This window comes from Muntiacus reevesi, chromosome 7, assembly GCF_963930625.1.
Source record: "Muntiacus reevesi chromosome 7, mMunRee1.1, whole genome shotgun sequence".
In the NCBI taxonomy this organism is placed as follows: domain Eukaryota; kingdom Metazoa; phylum Chordata; class Mammalia; order Artiodactyla; family Cervidae; genus Muntiacus; species Muntiacus reevesi.
In genome coordinates this window covers 86,768,254-86,791,855 of record NC_089255.1, presented here as the reverse complement: position 1 = coordinate 86,791,855, position 23,602 = coordinate 86,768,254, and the positions used below count along the sequence as shown (strand labels likewise).

At 42.5% G+C, this 23,602-nt stretch overlaps 1 protein-coding gene and 1 non-coding gene across 4 annotated transcripts in view; one reads left to right on the top strand and one right to left on the bottom strand.

The window, feature by feature from the left end:
- NRXN3 (neurexin 3) overlaps positions 1–23,602 on the bottom strand; it is a 1,687,603-nt gene that overhangs the window by 840,381 nt on the left and 823,620 nt on the right. The window lies entirely within an intron of this gene.
- Positions 14,510–14,581, top strand: TRNAC-ACA (transfer RNA cysteine (anticodon ACA)). The gene has a single exon. It is a non-coding gene; the product is annotated as a tRNA-Cys (tRNA).

Below are 23,602 nucleotides of genomic sequence, written 5' to 3'. Positions count from 1 at the left end.
ATTATCCTTCAGTTAAAATAATTTCCGAAAATAAAATAATCACAAAAAGAAAAAAAAACTCAACTTTTTTGAGTCTTTAGAAACCAGGACTCAAAACAACAATAAGACAGTGACAAAGTAGTTTGAGTCCTGGTTTCTATCCAATCCTGTAACTTTTCCATTTTTGCTGCTGTTTTGCTTCTGTCACTGTATTTATCGATTATTATCCAAGGTACAGAACTAGGGATAAGTGGAGAATACATCTTCTCACTTTCTTTCTTCATCTACACTCCTGCTAATATCGTAAAATGTCAGGCATGTCCTCATTTTACTTGGGGAGATTTTTTTCTTAGGTTCAGAAAAGATATCAGAACATGATCATATTAAATTTAAGACAATCAATTACTCCCAGAGTTTAAACAAGGAACACCATTTGGTGATTTGGAGTTTTGTTATAAGTTGGAGGTGGCAGATGTATCGTGTTGAATACTACATAAGCAACTTACTGATTTCTGAAATCACTAACTCTACAATTATATCCTTCTTGTCCAAAAGCAGCTTACAGTGCTGAGCAAAATGCAACTGTCCTTCAACAGGAAAAGAACATCATGTAAAAAACTTTGCAATACTTTCCATATTTCAAGAAGAAATGATAATATTGAGATAAACAATATCACAGATGATAAATTTTCCCTCCCAGAAAGATAGAATTTCAGGCTAATAAGGATAGCGACCAGATACTAAAATTACACTATTAAAGTAAAAATAAGCATGCACACACATTTAATATTTCTTTATAAAATAGCAGAGAAATTATTAGTTCTATTCCCTCCTCAAAAAAATCTAGAAGTACAAATGTTACTTGAAATTAAAAATAGCAAAACTTATACATGTAACTGGAGAGAGAAAACAGTATAGCGAGTCTTCAAGATTAATATGGGGTTAATGCCCCCTGGGCTGGTGATCGTATTTTCTGTACTCCTATTCCTTGATACAGAAAATAGAAATCACATAACTTAGATTGAGTTGGATTTGGAATTGAGAACTCTTGACCATATATGCCACTTGACAGAGAAAGAGGATACGATATAGCTACTGACTGAAACACTTTAAATTTCTGGGGTTAAGATGCTCTATAAGTATAAGTATATTTTACTAAAAAAGATCTATGATTTCCATGAATATGTACATGTAGGCGATGGACAGAAATAGGACCTGTTCGTTTCACATGAATGACTGTCAAAGGAGAATACCAGATCCATTTTCATGAAAAGGCCAAATATGGCATGTTTTATGTAATGAAAAGAATACATCAAAATTCTCATGAAAATGAAAAATGAGACAAGACTACAGAGTAAGACCTATTAAAAGGACAGTACTCACTTCAAATAACTTATCTTAGTAGCTTCATAATGACTGTACATGAATAAAACTTTGATTTTACCCATTTTCTGTCAAATGTATTATGTCTGCTAACATTTTTCAATGTACTTTTGATAGACTGAACTTAAATTTGTTAACATTTTTTAAAAGGTTTACATTTATAGAAGGAAAAGGAGTTTTTCTTAAAAGTATACAGCAGCTAACAAACGATGTTAGGCTTTGTGAATTTCCCGCATTTATTTTCATGTGCTATGCAAACCTGAGGAGGATTCTTAGACATGACATGACTATAATCTTGCTCCCAGAGCATCAGGAAAAAAGCTAACTTCATAAATGAATGTCCTATTTGCTTTCCAAAGCATGTGCTTATAACGTGGACTCACTTAAAAGTTTAGCATATTGATTCTTAATATTTAACTATTGTCAGAATCAAAGTGAATGCTTTATAAAATTCCTATTTTATGCAATCTCAGAAGTTTCCCTTACTTTTAACAATCCAGTTCAATGTTTAATAAATCTGAAATTAAGTGATTTAAATGTACTTCTAAACCCTACAAAACAGCAAACCAAACTAGGCTATTTACAAAAATGTTATTAGAATACATGTAACAAGACTACCATTTCACCAAATTTGCATATATGCATCATAATACCTTATTATATTTCACATTTGATTTTCTCTTTCTTGCGTACTCCTCTCTACCCCTCTTACAGAGGAAGAGCAGATGGCGCCATTCCCATTTCATAGATGATTATGTTTAAGCTCAGACAGTTGAGTGGCGTGCTCAATAGTCTTTCTTCTCACAGAATAAAACATCTAAGTCCTTATAACTTTCAACATGCATATCATATCAGTCAGTCAGTCAGTCAGTTCAGTCGCTCAGTCATGTCCGACTCTTTGCAACCCCATGGACTGTAGCACGCCAGGCTTCCCTGTCCATCACCAACTCCCGGAGTTTACTCAAACTCATATCTGTTGAGTCGGTGATGCCATCCAACCATCTCATCCTCTGTTGTCCCTTTCTTCTCCCACCTTCAATCTTTCCCAGCATTAGGGTCTTGTCAAATGAGTCAGCTCTTCACATCACGTGGCCAAAGTATCAGAGTTTCAGCTTCAACAGCACTCCTACCAGTGAATATTCAGGGTTGATCACCCTTAAGATTGACTGGTATGATCTCCTTGCTATCCAAGGGACTTTCAGAAGTGTTCTTCAGCACCATAGTCCGAAGACATCAATTCTTCGGCATTCTGCCTTCCTTATGGTCCAAGTCTCACAACCGTACGTGACCACTGGGAAGACCACAGCCTTGACTACACGGACCTTTGTTGGCAGAGTAATGTCTCTGCTTTTCAACACACTGTTTGGGTTTGTCTGATTTCACAGCTGCAGTCACTATCTGCAGTGATTTTGGAGCCCAAGAGGAGGAAATCTGTCACTACTTCACATTTCCTCTTCTATTTGCCACACAGCAATGAGGCCAGATACCATGATTTTGTTTTGTTTTGCTTTAATATTTAGTCTTAAGCTGGCTCTTTCACCCATTCTTCTTTACCCTCATCAAGAGGCTCTTTAGTTCCTCTTCGCTTTCTGCCATTAGAGTGGTATCATCTGCATATCTGAGGTTGTTGATGTTTCTCCCACCTATCTTGATATCTTGATTCCAGCTTGTAACTCATCCAGCCCGCATTTCTCATGCTGTGCTCAGCATGTAGGTTAAACAAACAGGGTGACAGCGGACAACTCTGCAATTAGAGCGGTGCTAATCCATAGTGCCACTCTTCAGGGGAGACCTAGCCCCAATTCCCTGCAATGACCATGCACTCATCTCTTCAAACTTACCTATGAGCCTCTGGAGGATACCACTGCTCCACAGAGACACCTGCCTACTCCTAAACACATATGCCTTGAACACTCAGATATTTGGTAATTAACCTTCATCCTTTTACTGGGTTCTCACTCTAGGTTTGCTCATTCAGTGGAGGCAGGGCATTCCTGAGCCTCTCCCACAAGCTAAGCACTGTGTCGGGGCTAGAGCTGCAAGACAAACAATGCAGGGTTTCTGCCATCAAGGTGTGTGTGTTGTGGGCAGAAGAACAAAAAAATACAAGGTGCAATATATTATGACTCGGGTAAACTCATGGCTCAGATAGTAAAGCATCTGCCTACAATGTGGGAGACCCAGACTCAATCCCTGGGTTGGGAAGATCCTCTGGAGAAGGACATGGCAACCCACTCCAGTACTCTTGCCTGGAAAATCCCATAGATGGAGGAGCCTAACAGGCTACAGTCCATAGGGTTGCAAAGAGTCAGACACAACTGAGCGACTAAAAAAATACTCAGCATGTAAGAAGGATGCCCATCCTGCAAGGCAGGAAAGTAGCCAAAATAATTCCCAGCAGAGACCAAAGTCTGAGTCCTGAAGGTCAAGCAGGAGTTAGCTGGGTGAAGGAGACAGAGGGAAAGCGTGCAGAGGGTCCAGGAACTCAAAACCACCCGGTAGAGAAGGAAAGACGGGCACTGTGAGGGGCTGAGTCTATAAATGTGGCAACAATAATAATAGTTAGCATGCACTGAAGGTTACTGCCTTCTCTGCCAATCACTTCCCTGGCACTAACTAGTTTTCATGAACAGTGATCCTGCAAAGTGGGTAACATTATTATTCCCATTTCACAGATGAAGTAACTGAGCCCTAGGGAGGTAAAAGAACTTGCCCAGGGGCACATGGATAGATGAGAAAAGAAGGACAACAACCTCCAATGTCACGCATCAGCCCACAGATTTTATCCTGAGAGCAGTCAGGAGCCACTGACTAGTTTTCAGAGCTAGCAGTGCTCACCAAATACCATGAAGAGTTGGCTGTGGTATGGAGGAGGGACTTAATGAAGGGAGAGTGAAGGCATGGAAACCAGTCATGGTGCTACCCAGCCCTGGCGACCGTGTAGACAGATGCAAGAAATATCAAGTGGAACTGACAGAGAGACTGGCAGACGTCGCCTTCCTCTCTTGGGCATCCTCAGGTTACAGCATGGTCTCACACACTCACATATTTTTGGCCACTTTGGTTTATGGTGGAAATATTCGCCAAGGCAGTGATGTTTGACAAGAATTAGCTGAGAGCCCTGTCAGGGTGATCCCTCCTCCTCAACCCCAGCACCACGACCATGGAAATAACTACTCAATAATTTCTGGAAGCAAAGCATTGGATTGAACTAAACTTATGTACTAGGAATTTTAGGAAACTTCAAGATCTTGGATATTTGTGTGATTTCTCAGAGAAAACAAATGGTCCAAGTAAAATATCAAACACCTTCCAACTATTAATAGCCTATAGTAGACTTTTTAATGATGTACTATTTTATCACTGAATTTACTAAGGTCCAGACAGTGTACTGAAGAAATGTTCCCTAAACTAAAAAGAAAAGAAATGTCTCCTTCCCTTGTTAAGTTTCTGTTGCCTCGTCAAATCCAAATGTCTACCCTGGCTTTCTCGGCAGGTTGAGGGTGGAGGATTGTTTAATGTTTCAGAAACCTTAACAACCCTCTTCACACAGTTCTGCCATTCTATTCTCAGCAGCCATTACTTTTCCTTGGACCACAATTAAACAAACAAACAACAAGAAGGATAAAAGTACTTGGAGATATAACTTGATTCATTTACATATGGTCCAATTAAGCTGCATGTTTTTAACATGTTTCTACTATAAAATAAATTTTTCCTGAGTTTACAATTTCCTCTTGTTTTGGTGAACCAAATGATTACACATTTTAATTGATTAACTCTTGATACTGGCTTTGATTTTGGATACACAGTATAAACAATCATTAAAGGAGGATTAATTTGGCTACACCAGATGGATTCCAATCTGTTTTGCAAGTTTATTACGATTCTCATTTTCTCACAAAAATGAGAAAACTGAATAGTTTTCACTGTCTTTGTGAACCCCAAGGGACCCTCATACTTGGTTTGGACATTCCTTAGGAACCAAGCAAAAAGGTGGTACTTTGCAAATAGCCAAATCCTATTCTTAAAACTTCTTATTCCCAAACTTTGCCTAAAGCAACTTCCACATCTCTACAAATCATTGATTTCATTTCACCTAGCATTATAAAGAGTTAATCTCAAGAATGAATTACCTATTAGTTTTCTAAGATAATTGCTTATGAGGTCATATCATTTAAAATGATTTTTATGAAAGGTTAAATATTTAAACTTTGCTGGATTTAATATTCTAAATGTATAACTTACAAAAATTCAATTCTATAAAATAAAACAAAGAGTTGCTTCTGAGCACTTAACTGAAAAATCCATTCCATATCCATTCCCTGAGGCTTATCGTTCAATAGAAGCATAAGGTTTCTAGAACATGCCTAAAGAACTTCCTACTCAGAGGAAGAGACCTTGATACAAGCTTGGCACAGATGGATCATTTCCAAAGAAAGGCAGAAATGAAAGAGAGGATGATTAAAAAAAAAAGAAGACTATCACAAGTGGAAATATCATGTAAACATACCAACATCCTCCTTAAGTGTGAGAGGGTCATGAGAAATAGTTGGAGAGATACAAAGAGAGAGAAAGAGACAAGCAGTCACTGAAAAAAACTCAAGGAAGAATCCAGAAACACAGTCATTAAAAGAATGATATAGATAACGGCTAAGCCCTAAAATGAAATAGAGATCTGGGTAGAAAGACAGATATCAATACAAGCAGAAAAAGGCTCCACGCCAAAAAGGAATCAAGAAGCCATACAGAGAGACACAAGAAGCAATACAAATGGAAATGAAAAGTAAAAAGTGAGAAACTCTACAATGGAAGGTTAAAAATAACAGAGGTAAATAGAGGTATAGACAAAAAGCCCCTTATTTCTGCAGTTGAGGTACCAGACATCAGTAAGCATCCTTTGAAAGTTAAAAAAAAGAAAATCTGCCAGATTCTTATAAAGCATTGGATTAGGACGAGACTGTGGAATAGATTATCCGCTTGCAGGTGGGAAGAAGATACCCAGGCACAGTTCTTGGGTCAGCAGGGTTCCAGGCTCCAGCGTGTTCAAGGTCTTTCCCTGGGACTAAATCAATGTGTAAAATGGGAGCTTCTGTCTTAAGGAAGTCATTTTTGACTAAGGATGTCTCTGCCCCTCTGTAGGGGACACTTGGCAATGTCAAGAGATATCTTTTATTGTGACAACTAGTGTGTGTTTGGGGAGCAGCGAGGTTAACTAGAGGCATCTAGTGGGTAGAGGCCAAGAAATGGCCAAATATTCTACAGTGTACAACACAGTCCTCCACCAAACAAAGAATGATTCACAACACTATCCCTGTTTGGATTTTCTTTTGTCATCGGTGAAGTGGAAGGCCAGACTAGAACAATCGTTCCCAACCGTTCTGAGTTTGGACAGAGGAGCCTGGCGGTCTGCAGTCCGTGGGTCGCAAAGAGGAGGGCATGACCGAGCGGCTGATACTTTCACTTTCTGAGTTCAAGGGCTCCTTTTAAGCTTTAAAACAGAAAGGACACCACTGTTTGAAAGCAATCATACTTTCAGCATTTTTTCTTGCTTTAGTTCAGTTGTTAAATCATGTCTAACTCTTTGTGACCTCATGGACTGCAGCACACCAGGCTTCACTGTCCTTCACCATCTCTCAGAGTTTACTCAAACTCATGTCTACTGAGTTGGTGATGCCATCCAACCATCTCATCCTCTGTCACCCCCTTCTCCTCCTGCCCTCCATCTTTCCCAGAATCAGAATCTTTTCCAATGAGCTGGCTCTTTGCATCAGGTGGCCAAAGTATCAGAGCTTCACCTTCAGCATCACTCCTCTCAATCAATATTCAGAGCTGATTTCCTTCAGGATTGACTGATTTGATCTCCTTGCAGTCCACAGGACTCTCAAGAGTCTTCAGTTGAGACAATACAGACTACTAACATTGAGTGAGACTCAAATATGTATTTTACTCATATAATTTGCAATTACTTTAGTTTTCCAATAATATATAATCACACACATTTATTTATTATTAATATGATGTATAGGCAATATGCAGATTATATATGGATTTATAGGTCAGTTACAATAATCCTGAGATCCCTGTCCCTTTAACTCAAACGGAACTACACTTAACAATGATCTCATCCATGTCTCTTTCTAAAATGGACCGTGTAGAGGGGGCAGGAGGAGCAAGCAGGCAATGGAAACCTTCAGGGCCATTCATGTCACCGAGGTGGGGAACAAGCTCAGGAAGAAACAGAACTGAAGAATTGAAGAACTGCTCGCTTTAAAGACAGCAAGTGTTATTCAGTTCCAGCAAAAGATACCCTTCATGGGAATACTTATCCTGACTCCAAATCTTACGATTTCTCCGAAGAATTCAGACATCTGGGTTTTTCAGCGCTGGCTCAAAGATTTAAAATCCGTTGTTGTTACTGTTGTTCAGCCACTCCATCACATCCGACTCTGTGACCCCACAGAGTACAGCACCCCAGGCTTCTCTGTTCTCCACTATCTCCCAGAGCTTGCTCAAATCCATGTACAAAAGGTTTAAAATGTTGTGAGCCAAAACAGCATTTCTGTAGACTGAATTTGGTCCACAAAAGGGCCATTTTGTGCTATCTGGGAAATTACAATTTATAATTTAGCATGGCTGCCTCAAACCCTAACAAGACAAGTCATGAAATAACAATGACCAAGCATGGAACTTAAAAGACAACATTTTTAAAATATCAGGGCACATAAACTCCATTTTTCTCACCACTCACATCTGATCTATAGTCAGGTTCTAGCAGATCTTCTTTCAAAATATATCCCAAATCCAAGAAAACCATCTTAGTCCAAGTCAATAGCATTTCAACCCTGGCTATTCTATTAGCTTTCAAATTTGTCTCCCAACTTTACCCACCCCACCAACTGTTTGCTACACAGCAGCCAGAACCATACTTTAAGATAAATACTACATTAATGTACTGCCTTTTTTGAAACACTCTAATAACTTACTTTCCTGAAAGGTTCTGTGTCACCCAGCTCCTACGCACTCTATCTTCACCTCCTATCTTCCCGTTTGCTTCCTTCTCTCCAGACACACTGATCTCCTTAACATCCCGCTAACACATCATTCTTACCTCAGGGCCTTTGCACGGGCACCTTGCTTCAGACTGAATGTTCCTCCTTAGATATCTACACAGGCTGATCATTTCTTTTATTTTGCCCTTTGCTCAAAGCCACCTTCTAAAAGATGCCTGCTTAAGCATCTTATCTAAAATAGCGTATATGCTTCCTCCTATCCTATCACTCTCTAACCCTGTACCATGATTCAGTTACCTTCACATCAACTCTCATGAGTTTATATTATCTGATACAATATCACAAAAACAGTTTGTTCTTTCCTACTTACATGAAGTTCCACAAGGGCAGATATTTTTGTCTACTTATGCACGCCATGTACCTAGAACTGGCACAACACGGATGTTCCATCAATATTTTTTAGCAAGTGAACGAATGCATAAACATAAAACCTCTGACAAAGCAAATGGCAAAGACAAGTTATAAAGGTGACATGTTTGCGAATAATGTCTGACAGCCTGCTTATATTATCATTATTATTATTGAAAGTAAGAAAATGGATGCTAGATGTGTATAATAGCTACAGATTAACTGCAGGCTTCTTGTGATCTCCTGGGACAAGTTAGACCATCACAAGTTCACTCAACTCAAATATATCAGCTATAGATTAATTGATGTGCTAGATCCTCCATCCCTTCTTCTCTTTTCCCCTGCGTCCTTCCTTCTTCCACTTTCTTGCTTGCTTCCCTGCTCACCTGCTCTTTTGCCTTCTTTCAACCACATGTATTCTTCTTTATTCCTATGCCATCTTCCCTTAGGGACCTCCCAGCTGGCTGAGCATCGCTCCATGCTCACCCCTCCTCATGCTGTCTCTCTGGGGAGATGGCTGCACCTGGACAGGACCCAGAGTTATGTTTGAGTGGATGAGGCAGTGAGAAAAGATGGAGAGAACTGAACTCCTTTACGGTTCCTTTCATCTACGACACAAAAGCTGTGGATCAATGGGCTAATTGAAAAGTCTTCTCCATGCACTTTGCATCCTCCTGAAACTCCCACCAATGACTCCCTGCTGCCAGTCAAGCCCTCAGTCAACCATGACTCTCTTCCACTGCAGAAACCTGGAAATCATGTACGTCCACACGTGTGCTCCCCCTCATCCGTCATTTCCCAAACACCAGTCATTTATACTGCAGTAAACAGTACATTAGCCAGCAGACAGTCCCTAATCTGTCATCCCTTTTGTTAGATCCACTCTATCTGTTCAACAGAGGAGCTGCTTAAAGAGACTTCCCCTCGCTAATGAAGAGTCAGACTTCTAACCTTGCTCACGGTTCGCTCTTGGGTGGGGTGGGTGGAGGATGCTAAAAGCCACAAGATGACCTCCTTGCTCTTTGTGATTTCCCTTTTCAGACTCCGATTTAGGTAAGATGTTTAAGCAACATCAAACGAAAGCTCTCAAATGAAATAGACCATTTGGCCATGCAATGGGGGAACTAATCATTTGATTTCAGCATCTTATTCTACAGGCCTAACCCTGCCAAAACATGAAAGGAGTAATGAACAGGAAGAGAGACGAGGTCATTGTGTTTTCCAATGGCCAAAGTAGTGAATTAGACATCAGAATTCTGGTCCTGTTTCTGCCATTAATCTTGAATAAATCTGAGCATTCCTGGGGCTCATTATTTTTGATGATGATAATAGTAATAATACTAACAATAGCTAACATTTAATGCAATATACGTTATGGTAAAAATTTTACACACATGATCTCAAATGTTCTTCATAACAATTCTATGATATAGATCATAATTATTGTCCCCATGATATAAATTAGAAAATAACTCTTACAGAAGTGACCTGCCCAAGGTCACACAGCTTTTAAGTGGTAAGGCAAAATCTTAAGCTCAGTTCTACCCAACTCCAAAACTCTAAATCAATTTCTTAGTATCTGGAAGGGGAAAGGTGGAGAGCTGGTGGATCTGCATCTTCTTTTGGATATGATAAAAGTTTTGCTTTCTATTCCTTAGAATAAATACAACACATGCAAAGAAATAGCACACACAACGTCAGGGAGACCAGAGACTCGGCACAGCAGCAATGTCCTTTCCAGAGTTTTAAGTTCTACAACCCTGAGATTCTCACGCTTGACTTCCTCGCTACATAGCTAAGCTCATGACTTGACCCTTAACTGAAGAGGACATGATATCCTAGAAACCTAGATACAGACTCTGCTATATGTGCCATGGCCATATTTCAGGCAAGTGACAGCTAACCGCTATCACACAGCAATAACTTTCAATTCGTATTAACCTGCACTAGCATTATAACCAGCGACTGGAGGGAACAGATTCTTTATTCTTGATCCAATTCTGCATCCCCGAGCCATCCAGTCCTCCAGCTGTTCCCTTTTCTGTTTTGCTTTGTTTCATAAAGACAGTCATTTAACTTCCCGTCATCTTCAGCTCCTAATTGCCACAACCAGATGGAATAACTCACTGCTGGGTGAATCTGAGACTATTTCATCCTGTGACATTGACCAAGAGAGTCCACAGCCCCACAGGAGAATTCTGATTCAATCAGTTGGTTACCATGCCCCCCCCCCCCACAACATCTGGCAGGTTCAGCTTTTCCTTTCATCAAAAAAAAAAAAAAAAATTCTATGGATTTTCAACATATTTGAGATAGATATGATAAATAATTTAAAATGCATACATACAGGTTGTTATACTATAAAGTTTTATTAAGTTTTTTTTTGTTTGTTTTTCCCTTAGAACTTCAATAAATTACATGGTGAATTTCCTCCTGCTTTTTGTGGGGAGGGGAAGCAAAGGGGGGTAAGAACATGCTCTGCCATATATATACATACATATATACATACATACATATACATACATATATACATGGTACACACATAAGCACACGTTTTTTTCTGGGATCACGTGTGATTTTTGCACATGCACCGCCTTCACAAATCTTGCTAACTGGATATCACTCTGCCCTTTCCTCCCACCAAGTGTCACTTCTCAGAAGCAGGGTTCCTGTGTGTGATTTTAGGTGATGGGACTGTATACCTGATGGGCCCACAAACTGTTGATCCTCATTAAACACCTGAGACATGTGAGTTATTGTCACATACCTCAGTATTCACAGGTCAACACCCTTACAAAAATCCAGAGGTTTCCTTTCTTATCTGAATTATAAGATACACGAATCTCAAACACTTGCGGAGGTCTGTTACTGGGCCAATATTTTTCCCTACTGAGGAAAGTTTATGGGGACTAGCTGGTAGGAGACCCTCTCTTCCTTGATTCCATTCTTGATTTTATTTATTGTCCCTGGGACTCTTCACTACACAGCCAGGGCCTCAAACTGGAAGAGACAAAAGACTCAGGCATTTACTCAGCACTTGCCATATGACACAAAACAGGCCATGGGCTTCACCTCTTTTAGTCATCGCAATATCGCAAAGAAGCAAGTGTTGCTGTCAATCCAGTTGTTCAGATGAGGAAACCCATTATAGAAAGATAAGTAATGTAAGGCCATATGACCACCAGGCCATGTATTCGATAACAAGCTAATCTAACTGTTCCCTTTTTTTTTTTAGCTCAATGTTCTCCCATTAAAAGAGAAGCATTTGAAAGTGATAAATTATGCATTTAGCTTTGTTGGGTCTGATACTACAGGCTAGTTGACTTAAGACCAATGTTGACCACATTTTTTCAGTCTTGCCTCCCCTAGGAACTTTGAAGCCCCAAACTCAATTTTACAGCTTCCCTTGCAGCTAGAGATGGCATGTCACATAATCTTAACCTTGCTGACCAATGAGGTATACCTGGCTTTCTGCTGTTCCAGTCCTCCTGCCTGAAGGTACAGTACCTATACTATGATTAAGGGCAATAAACCAATATACAGAAGATATTGAACCAGAAAGTGCATGGGTCCCAGATGGCATAAGTGAGCAGCTGTACCACCCTGGACTTCACACTTCTGGATGTTCTGTTACTTAAGACCATCAAGCTCTAATTGGCTAAGACAATGTCAGTTGTGTTTCTGTGAGCTGAAGCTGAATAACATGAATCAATAAAGAAAGTAATTTATCTGCAATAAGGGGCATCTGATGTAAGATGAGCAGTTTCTATTGAAGGTGTATTTAAAATAGGACCATTTTACAGACCTTTGAAGTTTAGAGAAACCGTTCAAGAAGGAAGAGATCAATATGGCTAGAAAAAGGAGGATGCATTTCATGAATGAGACAGAAATTGATCTGGATCTTTTAGAGACTATAAAAGAGGAGGCTGCCCTTTGAGTGGGGCAAGCAGTGTGAGCAAGGTTATCAAGGGAAGAATGCATCTGGCATATTCCAGGGATGTCATGAACTGTCACATGGCTGAAATAAGCTTGGATACAATAAGGTGGAATAATAAGCAAGTTCAAATGTTAATATAAACCAAGGAAGTACTTCCAGTTATAGATGGCAGACAAATGATTAAAAGATGTGCACAAGAAAACTAAAAGTACCAATAAGAAAATGGACAAAGACGGAAGTGATAGCACTGTGTAATTTAGCCATCAATCAGATGTTGCTTTCCTTTTAACCTCCCCCAGTCTATTTTTAGCATGTTTCAGTGTTCTGCAAAATTTACTTTGATAATTCAAGATGTCTCTGATTTTTAAATATGCACACAAGAGATATTCTTTTCTAAGCCAATAAAAATGTTTTCATGGAACAAAGCGAGAAAAATAAGGTGGAGTTGTTATGCAGTACTGTGCAGCCAGCATTCAGAACCTGCCGATTATTACCCTGAGAACAGCGGAGAGCCCCGAACAATGGTAAGATGGTAGCAAAGTGGTAAAGTGGTACTTAAGGTGGCAGATCAGACAACAGCGCACAAAATTGGCCGGTGTGGCAAATGATTGGAGGTTGAAAGACAGGCAGCAAAATACAATAGTCTAGATATGAAAGGATAAAGGCTTTGTGAGGAGAAAGGAGCAGGGCTGCAAGCAAATGGACAGAGTATAAAGAATCTTCTAAGAAGGATTCCACAGGACTTGAGGAGGAAGGAACAGGAGGACTAGACAATGATGGTAAAGTCTCAAGGAGAATGGTGGATGTTTTGAGAGCTAACTGACAGGGAGAGTGAGCATAGGACTGACTTTGCAGGCAGTCAGACCCAGGGCCCATCCAAGCTTCCTGTTTATACTGCGGGGCTCTCGATGTCTCTAAGTCTCAGCCTCTTTGATCTGTTCAGAGAACTTGGCTCTACGGATAACTGTGTTAGACATGACATATTTAACAGCTGTTTAGTAGATACTTCATCACCATTATTATTAGCAGGTGGAGAAAGTAGATGAGTTACTTTGTGTGTAAGAGAAGAGATTCATTCATGAGTATGATTTTCAGGATTTTTAAGAAACTGACAGGATAACAATATCAGGACTTCAATTTTACAGGGACAGCTTTGGGGATAATTATGGAATGATGCAGATTACAGCGTTATACCTACATCTGAAAAGGCATCCTTACCATGACGCTTTCTGTAGATCATTAGTGAGCACAAACACCACCATGGCAAAATGGTTCTCTAAACTGCCAAGTGCTCCAAAAGTCCCAGTTGCCCAGAAAACGTACCCTTTTCTATTTTCACCCCACTGCAATACCTAATTGGGATGGCTCTCACTGTGTGTGCGCGCGCAGTGTGGCATAGTAAGAGGTTGTGGAGTGACGCCATCACAGAGAGCAATCACTCGTTCCCCATGACCTCTGAGGTTATACGTCATTCATTCTGAACCCTGAATTTGGGCAGTTGTATTTCAGAAGACAGAGAGGAGACGGGGAGGGGAAGAGGGGCATTGAGAAAGGAACGGAGGGGATTGGAGAGGTCAAGAGGAGAGTGGTGGAAGGGAAAAAAAAAAAAAAATCAAGGCAGGAGGTGGGGGGAGGGAAGGGAAGATGTTTCCCAGTGACTTGCCTAGATGGTAGCCGCCCTCTGGTGTGAAAATTCATCTATAGTCACTTCCTTGCATTGCAAATGGAGAGGAAACTCACTTTTTTTTTTTTTTTTCTTTTTGAACACCAGTAATGTACTAGACAGACTTCCCTGGTGGCTCAGACGGTAAAGCGTCTGTCTACAACGCAGGAGACCCAGGTTCAATCCCTGGGTTGGGAAGATCCCCTTGAGAAGGAAATGGCAACCCACTCCAGTACTCTTGACTGGAAAATCCCATGAACGGAGGAGCCTGGTAGACCATGCCGTCCATGGGGTTGCAAAGAGTCGGATACAACTGAGCGACTTCACTTCTTCAATACACTAGACACTGTGATATATATTTACCTCCTCCGGGTCATTTAACATTACTTGTGCACACTGAATGATTCTTGGCAGGTGCTCAAGTTAAAATAAAATGAACACAGACCACCTGAAGTACGAGCTGTCTTCTCGGCCTGGAAGGCCTTTCTCATAACCACAGGTGTCCCTCCCTTCATCTCAACTCAAACGGCCCTTCCGCGAGAAGACCTCCCGGACCACCACCTGTCCTGTTCTTTCCCTCCTTACTCAGTTTCCTTATCTTTAGAATGCTTTTTTGTTTTTCATACCTGGTGTATGTTTGTTGTTTATTGTCTGTCTCTCCCACTCGGTGAGAGCTTCAGGAGCTCAGGGCTTGGTCTGGTGTTTGCTCCCCATCCCCCCAATATTCTGAATATTACCGGGCACAGAATAAGTTTCTAAACTCCTACTGAAAGAAATATACCTAACTCCCAAAGATACTAAGAATCTGTCCTCAACTTTTGGAAAACAACGTTTCCCAAACAGTCCCCATCCCTAGGATCAGACAGCGTCACCCAGGAAACCAAGAAATGGCCAGAGGTTGTTCCTGGGGGTCCACACTGACTGCGTCAGACCTGCTGCCCTGCATCCACTGGAGTGCTAAGCAAAGTGGTAGCCAGGACCACACGCCAGCTTTCATTCTGCCCCATGGGCCCCTAAGCAACAGGGGTCCCACCCTTTTTCCTTTCTTTTCCTAGACTTCATGCAATTGGCATTTGCTCCAAAGGCCCCCATCCTCGGCTTGATAACAAATAACCAATTACCTAATCTGAGGTAATGTAGACTCCAATCAAGGCTAATGAAGACACGGGGGCCGAAACCTGGTTTGCCGCACACAGAACAATCAGGGAAGATTAATCACCTTCTAACCAGCACTTCTGTGTTCTGGATCCAAGCAGCCGGAGAGAGGCATCCATCACCTCATCCAAACAACACCAAATGTGGCCGCAGCCCATCCATCAGGGAAGCAGTGACCAACGGCACAGGGGCGGGGGGAGGAGGGCGGGAAACAAACCACAAGGGTGTTCAGATGAATATGGAGACTAACATCCATGTGGCAATGCAGAGCAGTGCAGAGTGCTGAGAAAATTAGGGAATGACAGCTTCTGCAGTCAGATATGTGCTCCCAAGAACGTGGCGGAGGCTACCTGGCTTCTGACATTTTAGCAACGGTACCCTGGAACTGTTCTACTTGGATATAAACTCTTAGAAGACAGAAGCAATGTTTCTTCCAGCTGCATGTTTCAGAAATGACAGTACCCAACACACATAAGTGCCCAGTAAGTGAGGAATCAGGGAGCACTTATTAAATTCCTATGTGTACACAGTACGTTGTACTCACTAGGGTTCTTTGGTTTTGATCCCCTTCTTCCAAAAGCTTGCAGGAAACCTGAATAGGAACTGCAGTGAGGTGTCTAGGTCCCTCCTTCTAAATCCCCATGAAAATGTATTACAAGATTCTTTACCCAGAATATGTAGGACTTGACCTATTCTGGGTTCACAGTATTTCTGGAGTTTAGATTCCTTAAATACCAAAAAGCACCTTAAAAGAAAAAATTAAACCCCCAAGACTCTACACAACATATACCTTTGCACAGCTGCAGTTCAATGTCCTGAACGGCTAATGTCTGCCAAACACGTCAAGAATCAAGAACAGCTGGGATCACTGCATCCTTACCTCCTTGCCCCGAATCTTCAATCAACTAGCCCTACATCCCCTACAGCACAAATTGGGCAGACAATGAAGATGCGATCTTATACATTCTTTACAAATATTCAAACAAATGGGTGATCGTGTTTAAAACAAAGACTTTAAAAAGAGTTCTACTGTGTGATGGTTCCCAGGTTTAGGCACAGGAACGAGGCCAGTTTTCTAATTATTCACATAGCCCTGCATTTCCGAATTAAGAAATCATTGTCTGTGCCACCTCTTAGGGTGCTTATCACATCCAATCTGGCATTAGAGCCAATTATGCACTCCCATCCTCTCCACTAGATTGTAAACTCTTGAAGCTCAGGCTGAATCACGCTCATCCATAGATCCCCTGAAGTGCCCAGTGCTTTCCAAGTGAATAGAGGCACTTAATAAACATCAGTAGAATTGAATTTTTTTTTCAAGAGACCATACATCAAAAGAAGTAAAATGAAATTAATTTAATTGAAGCTTATTAAAATGCACTTTCTCCTCTCCTTACCCTGCACAGGATATTCAAGTCAGCATAAGAGCATCTTCAAGATCGAAACTAAAGACTATTATTGTTCTTTAAGTCCTTTTGCTGTATCTAGGTGACAGGGTGGTGGTTAGGGCCAAGAAGACTTGCATTTGCAATAAAAAAATGTCCCATAACAAGGTGGGTGATGCTGAGCAAATGCTTTAATATCATAGAACCTCAGTTTCCACCCCCCCGCCGTCAGCTCACAGTTTGGTTGCAAAAACTGTAAATGGGATCACATATATACCAAGTGTCCAGTGTAGTTCTGGATCACAATGAGCATACGTCTATAAGAGTTACCAGACACAATTTATAGCTAGAATTAAGTTCCACCGTAGTAAGAGGCGGGGTGAGGTGTTAGTCGCTCAGCCGTGTTGGACTCTGTGACCCCATGGACTATAGCCCACCAGGCTCCTCTGTCCATGGGATTCTCCAGGCAAGAATACTGGAGTGAGTTGCTATTTCCTTCTCTAGAGGATCTTCCCGACCCAGGGATCGAACCCCGGTCTCCTGCATTGCAGGCAGATTCTTTACCACTGAGCCACCAGGGAAGCCCAAATCTAAACTTTATACTACTAAATAACACAATGTAAGATTACATACCTAAAAACTCAATCTTAAAAAAAGGACTCTAAGACTCCAGGATTTAAAGAGTATTTACTATTATATTCAATTGGCTATGAACTGACAGGGATGCAGAGAGGTAGGTAGGTGTAGGTGTGTGTGTGTGTGTGTGTGTGTGTGTGTGTGTGTAGGAAGGATTTTTTAAGTAGAGTTTGGTTCAATGATGTGTTTACACAGAAATCCCTGCCATTTGGAAAATGTGGTTAGAGGTTGTTTCCATGGTCATGTCCTTGTATACTAAAAGGATTAAATGGCTTACTTTAACCAAGATAAAAGATAAAAACCAAATAAATAAAACAAAATTCTAAAAACTGTTTTTCAGTGCTCCCTGATGAATGGCCTACTTCTCTACTTGACCTAACTCAGCTCTCCCCCTTGCTACTCAGGTTCACCACCTACCACCCTCAATCTATTTCCTTCGGAAGCTTGCAGCTACCTCTGGCTTTACCCACATTCAACCCTCCTCCCTTTGTTCTGCATGGGGCACCGCTCCTCTGACCACATCACCCATCCCTGCGTTTCCCTTCCTCGCCTCTTCCCAAACTATGCTCCATCAGCCATTGTCTCACTCCTAAATTGTCAGCTATGTCCTTCCTCGCTGCTAGGTTCATAATAGATTTTTTTCAGATTAAACTATAACCTCCCCTTTGACCTGTTTCACCCTCTGGCTACTGCGCAGTCTGGTCTTCCCTCACTGCTCAACCTCAGGACACCCCCTTCACCCTCACCCTCCTGTTCTCACCCCCTGATTAAAGTGAGCTCCCACCTGCCTCACCCAGGAGGCATTCCCAGCAGTCGTCTTCCTAGAGCTCTCAGGAGGACAGGATTCTGACGTTTAGGATTTGACCACTAAGGATTACTTCCTTCTTTGTCAAACGCTGCTGCTGACCTCCATTTCACTGAGATGCTCTTTCAAATCTTCCTTCCCTGAATTCATCAAGGGCACTGCTTCCTTTCAAGCACAGGCCAGGTACTCTCCTTAAGTTTCATCCAAACTGTAATCAAATGTCCCTTCCTCACAGAGGAGCTTCCCACGGGCCCTAGTGGTAAAGAACCTGCCTGCCAATGCAGGAGACATAAGAGATGCAGGTTCATTCCCTGGGCGAGGATGATCCCCTGGAGAAGGGCATGGCAACCCACTCCAGTATTCTTGCCTGGAGAATCCCATGGACAGAGGAGCCTGGTGGGCTACAGTCCACAGGATCGCACAGAGTCAGAAGTCTTCCGCAACCACATTATCCCTCATCCCGCACATTCTCTCCTCATCTTGCATTGTCTTCTGAGCACTAATCATTATCTTCACCTTATGATACACATTTACTTACAAATTTTCTAAAAGCAAGTTAGACATTAGGTGATTGAAAAGGACATGCAATCCTTAAACTTACCCTACAGAGTGAAATAACATATGTGCAGATAATAAGAGCACTTGGCTTTTCCTGAGCCCTTGATAAGTTCCAGGTGTCAGAACAGGCATCTTGTATATGGGTCCTCATCTCACGCTCTAGACCAGATGTCCTTCTGCAGAAGTTTGCTATCAGTGAGAAGGAACTCAGGGTCAAGGGAGGTAACTGACCACCACCTAGGGGCGAAGGTAGGACTTGAACCAGAGCGTTCTCTTCAAAACGCTTATCTCAATGTTATTGACGCTAAGTCAATGAGAGCAGAGGTTTGTTCTAACAGATCAGAGAAGCAAAATATTTTTTCCAGTTCTGGTAGATAAACAAAGCCTTTACTGAGTGAGGAGTTAAAAACTAAGCTCATCTTGAAAGACGAACAGGATTTTAGTAAGGGGAGGAAAGATGGGGAGACAGATGTTTGATCAGCAGCTCTAATTCCTGAGAGCCAGGGCAAGAGTGCTCAGTAACCTGGAAGCACCTGGACATTTTAATCACCCCTGAGCTAGAGAAAGATAATTTTTATTCTGAACCAGACAATTTATCCTTCTGGAGGCAAATAATGAGGCACTAATAAACTCCATGAACAACAGAATGAACAGGTCTATTGGACCACATTTAAAAGTCTAAGGCAGGGAAGAGAAAAATCTAAGTCAGTATCAGAGAAATCAGGATGAATATATGTAGTACATATTAATCTGTTGATTCACTTATTCACTCTGCATTTATTTATCAGGATCCTACCCTCTATAAAGAATAGTGAGAGAAAGGACTATGAATAAAAAGCTGTCCAAAGGGAGCCCAAACTCCTATAGGAATTAAACCAGTAAAGGGCCGATAGTATAAAATGATCATAATGATAGAATTATTATCATAGAATTGAAGCCACCTAGGATCTCAGAAATTGAAGAGATCGCTTCTTTTGATGTACAAAGAAGTAAGGGAAGGGAATAGGATCAGAGAAAAAACATTTCGCCCATAAGGGCTTCTTTTTTTTTCTTACTGCTTTGTTTTACTTTTAACTTTCTATTATATTAGCAAACCCTTTTATTATAAGACGTGCCCAAAGGATTCCCTTTGATGGTTAAGGACTCTTGTTGTCTTGATTCTTTATCACAGAAGTAGACTTGCTGTGTATCGTGGCAAGCTGGGCTTCCCAGGTGGTGCTAGTGGTAAAGAAACTGCCTGCCAATGCAGGAGGTATAGAAGATGCTGGTTTGATCCCTAGGTTAGGAAGATCCCCTGGAGGAGGGGATGGCAACCCACTCCAATATTCTTGCCTGGAGAACCCCAAGGACAGAGGAGCCTGGAGGGCTACAGTCCATGGGTTCACAAAGAGTCGGGCATGACTAAAGCAACTTAGCACGCACGTGGTGGCAAGCTAGCTTCACCAGATACTGAGAGTAAACATCCACAGGCCAGCTTCCAGGAGCTTCTGTGGAGAGAAGTTCCAGTCCCTTTCATCCTTTTCCTGCAGCCTATCATTTAATACTCAAAGCCACAGCCCCCTATTAACAGATAACCTTGCATACAAACTGTGTTTCCCTCAACATGCACGTGGCATAGAACGTGTAGGTTACACCAACATCCATGACAATTTTCTTCAGTAACCTTCGGTGTATTACGGCTGACCCTAGTCCTATACGGCACCTGAACATTTCTGGTCAGAGTGACTCTTCCCATCTCCCCTCCAAGCCAGCTGGACAACTTCGTTAACCCCGACACCTTTCAGCAGGACTGGTGGAATCTGAGCCCCACAGTAGAATCTAGCATACCTATATGTAGGTACCTCAGGAAGGACTGTTGCTGAAGCTCCAATACTTTGGCCACCTAATACAAAGAGCCAACTCATTGGAAAAGACCCCAGCCTTGGGGGCTGAAGGCAAGCGGAGAAGGGGGCGGCAGAGGAGGAGACGGGTAGAGAGCATCACCAACTCAACAGACATGAAATTGAGCTAACTCTGGGAGATAGCAGGGGATAGAGCAGTCTGGTGTGCTGCAGTCCATGAGGTCGCAGAGTCAGACATGACTTAGCAAACGAACAGCAACACCTTAGGAAGGGGGGAGGTTGGGGAAATACAAAGGATGAGTTTCATCTACGATGAGTTCCTCTAAGTGGATGAGGCTGCTATATATTAAGCCATGACTGAACAACATGATGACAGGGCAGATGCCTAACAGGGCTGGAGAACTAGAGAAGTCCTGGGACGAAGCGTGGATGAGCACACACTGGTAGCCCGTGGGGTGGTCCTCACTAGGGAGACAGTGATCATCGGATCCACCCCCGGATGTACTCCATTTATGGAGTCGGCTGCTCCTAACTCTGTTCCCAACAGAGCTTGACCTTAAGCTTGAGTGTCAGGCACAGAAAGTGACAGAGACAGTGGTCAGCCATCCATTCCTTTCACGAATATGTGAGGGGTACCATGCTAAGGGCCAGACATATCGTAAGAAGCGAGACAGATGGAATGTCTATCATGGAGGTCACTGTCGGCCCAAGAGTCTTTTCTCCTTTCTCCACGTGTGGCTCCAGAGTGAATCTGAAGCCTCTTCTGTCATTTGCTCTGTATGTCTGCTCTCTGTACAGCCCAGCTTACTGCATGCCTAGCATCCTTCCTTGTCCTTACAGACTTGGGAGTCTGGGCTGGAGCAGGGAGGACTTGGGGAGAGGGGAAGAAAGAACCACTCTTCATTATAGAAGGCTGAAATCATTTGCTCAGGGTCATTCAATCAGACAATGCTAAACAAACAAAAACAATCCTCCAATTCCCCAGATTAGGTTAGCCCCTTCCACTGTTTATACCCACGGAAACTTGACTCTGCTTTCTGGAGCCTCCATTGCTCTTGGAACCGTTTTTGGAAGACCTATGACCTCCAGTCCATTTCAGGCACTTCTAGAGTTGACACCGCGCCTACTGTGCCCACCGTGACGGCCCCTACGTGCGTATGCCCTCAGCGGAAAGTAGGTGGGCAAGAAGATGCGCTGAACTTATTTTAAATTCGCAGGCACTCCTACTAGCTATCTATTAAAAGGAGTTTCCCTAAACTTAAAAAACATTTCCCTCAAACAAGATGCTTGAGCCTGGACATCCCGTATCACAAACAAACGGGCCTGGCACCCAAGGCAGATTTTAGAGAGATGGGGTTCTAAACCCAAACAAAAATATATATGAGCCAGAAGTGCAGACACAGTAGGTGTGTGATCTCGATAGGAACCAGGGTGGACTAGGAGGTCTTGGGTGTGTAGGACTAACACAAAGACTGCCTCCCTAGTACACAAAGCTGTTTCCACTCAATTGCCGTCGCTTCACAACAAGCACTTCTGGACTTGTGGCTGCTGCGTTAGCCAGACTCCTACACCCAGAGAGAGCAAGGGCACAAGTGAGCAGGGGTGAGGCGAGAAGGAGGAAGGCGTCTGCTTGGAAAACCACTAGCAGCCAGAGCGGAGAAGGCAACGGCACCCACTCCAGTGCTCCTGCCTGGAGAACCCCAGGGACGGGGGAGCCTGGTGGGCTGCCGTCTATGGGGTCGCACAGAGTCGGACACGACTGAAGCGACTTAGCAGCAGCAGCAGTCAGAGAGGACCACCTTTTCTCCTCTGGGCCCAGACACTGAGGAAAGAGGTGATGGTACCCTTTAAGAGAAAGGGGTAGACAGCAATGAGACACGGAGGACAGAGAGACCATTCCCACGAGAGATCCAGAAATCCTGAGGTTTGGAGAGGATTTACATCCTGCCCAGAGAAGCCAAGAGAACCAGAACGAGACGGCTGTCAGCTGCAGGGTGCGATCTCCTCGCGTTGGGTCCCCGGGCTTAAATGTGTTTCTGCAGCGGGCAGGGCAAGGCAAGGCCTCACTCCTTTGGACAGAACGCAGAGCCTCTCCCCTGGGTTATGAGCCCAAGTGCCAATCATCTTGGGATGAGCTAGACTTTGAGACTGAAATTAAAGACAGAGGAGGTAAGCCTTAGAATAAAAACAAGGGACATTCTTCTCTGGTCTCTCTTTGTCTGGACGCAGAATTCTAGTCATGCTTAAAGGATCTTAAGGCAGAGTTAGCCTCGGGAAATCCTGGAGGGGCCCCATGAGGATAAGCGTGGCCTGTGGGCCCTCTCTGAACACCCACAGCTAGGAGCCAGAGTGCCTCCCCACCCACAATTCCAAATCTGTCAGGAGCATCTTAACTTCTGCAGCCTGACTCAGCTGTGGTATACAGAATCGAGGAAAGGGGCCATTGCCCACATCTGGGTTGCTGCTGGTAGGATGGAAACAATGGAGAAGGGGATTCTCAGGGGCCAGGGGAGGTCCACAGCCCTTGGCCACGGGAGGGCTTCACTTCTCAGCTCACAACAGTGAGTGATGGTGCCAACATCACTGATTCTGACCAAGTGGACTTTCATACCCCGTCATGGAGAAACACCTGTGACTCAGTCAAGTATGCCTAGCTTATATGTTGCAAATTTCATGAGAGCAAAGATTTTTCTTGTCTGGTTTCCCATTTTATCTCTAGTGCCAAATACAGTACCTGCTACACAACAGGAATTTTAATACTAGTGGATGAACAAACTAATCACTGAATCTTACATTTTGCTTTGTATACCAATAAAATATTTATGAACGAATGCATTAA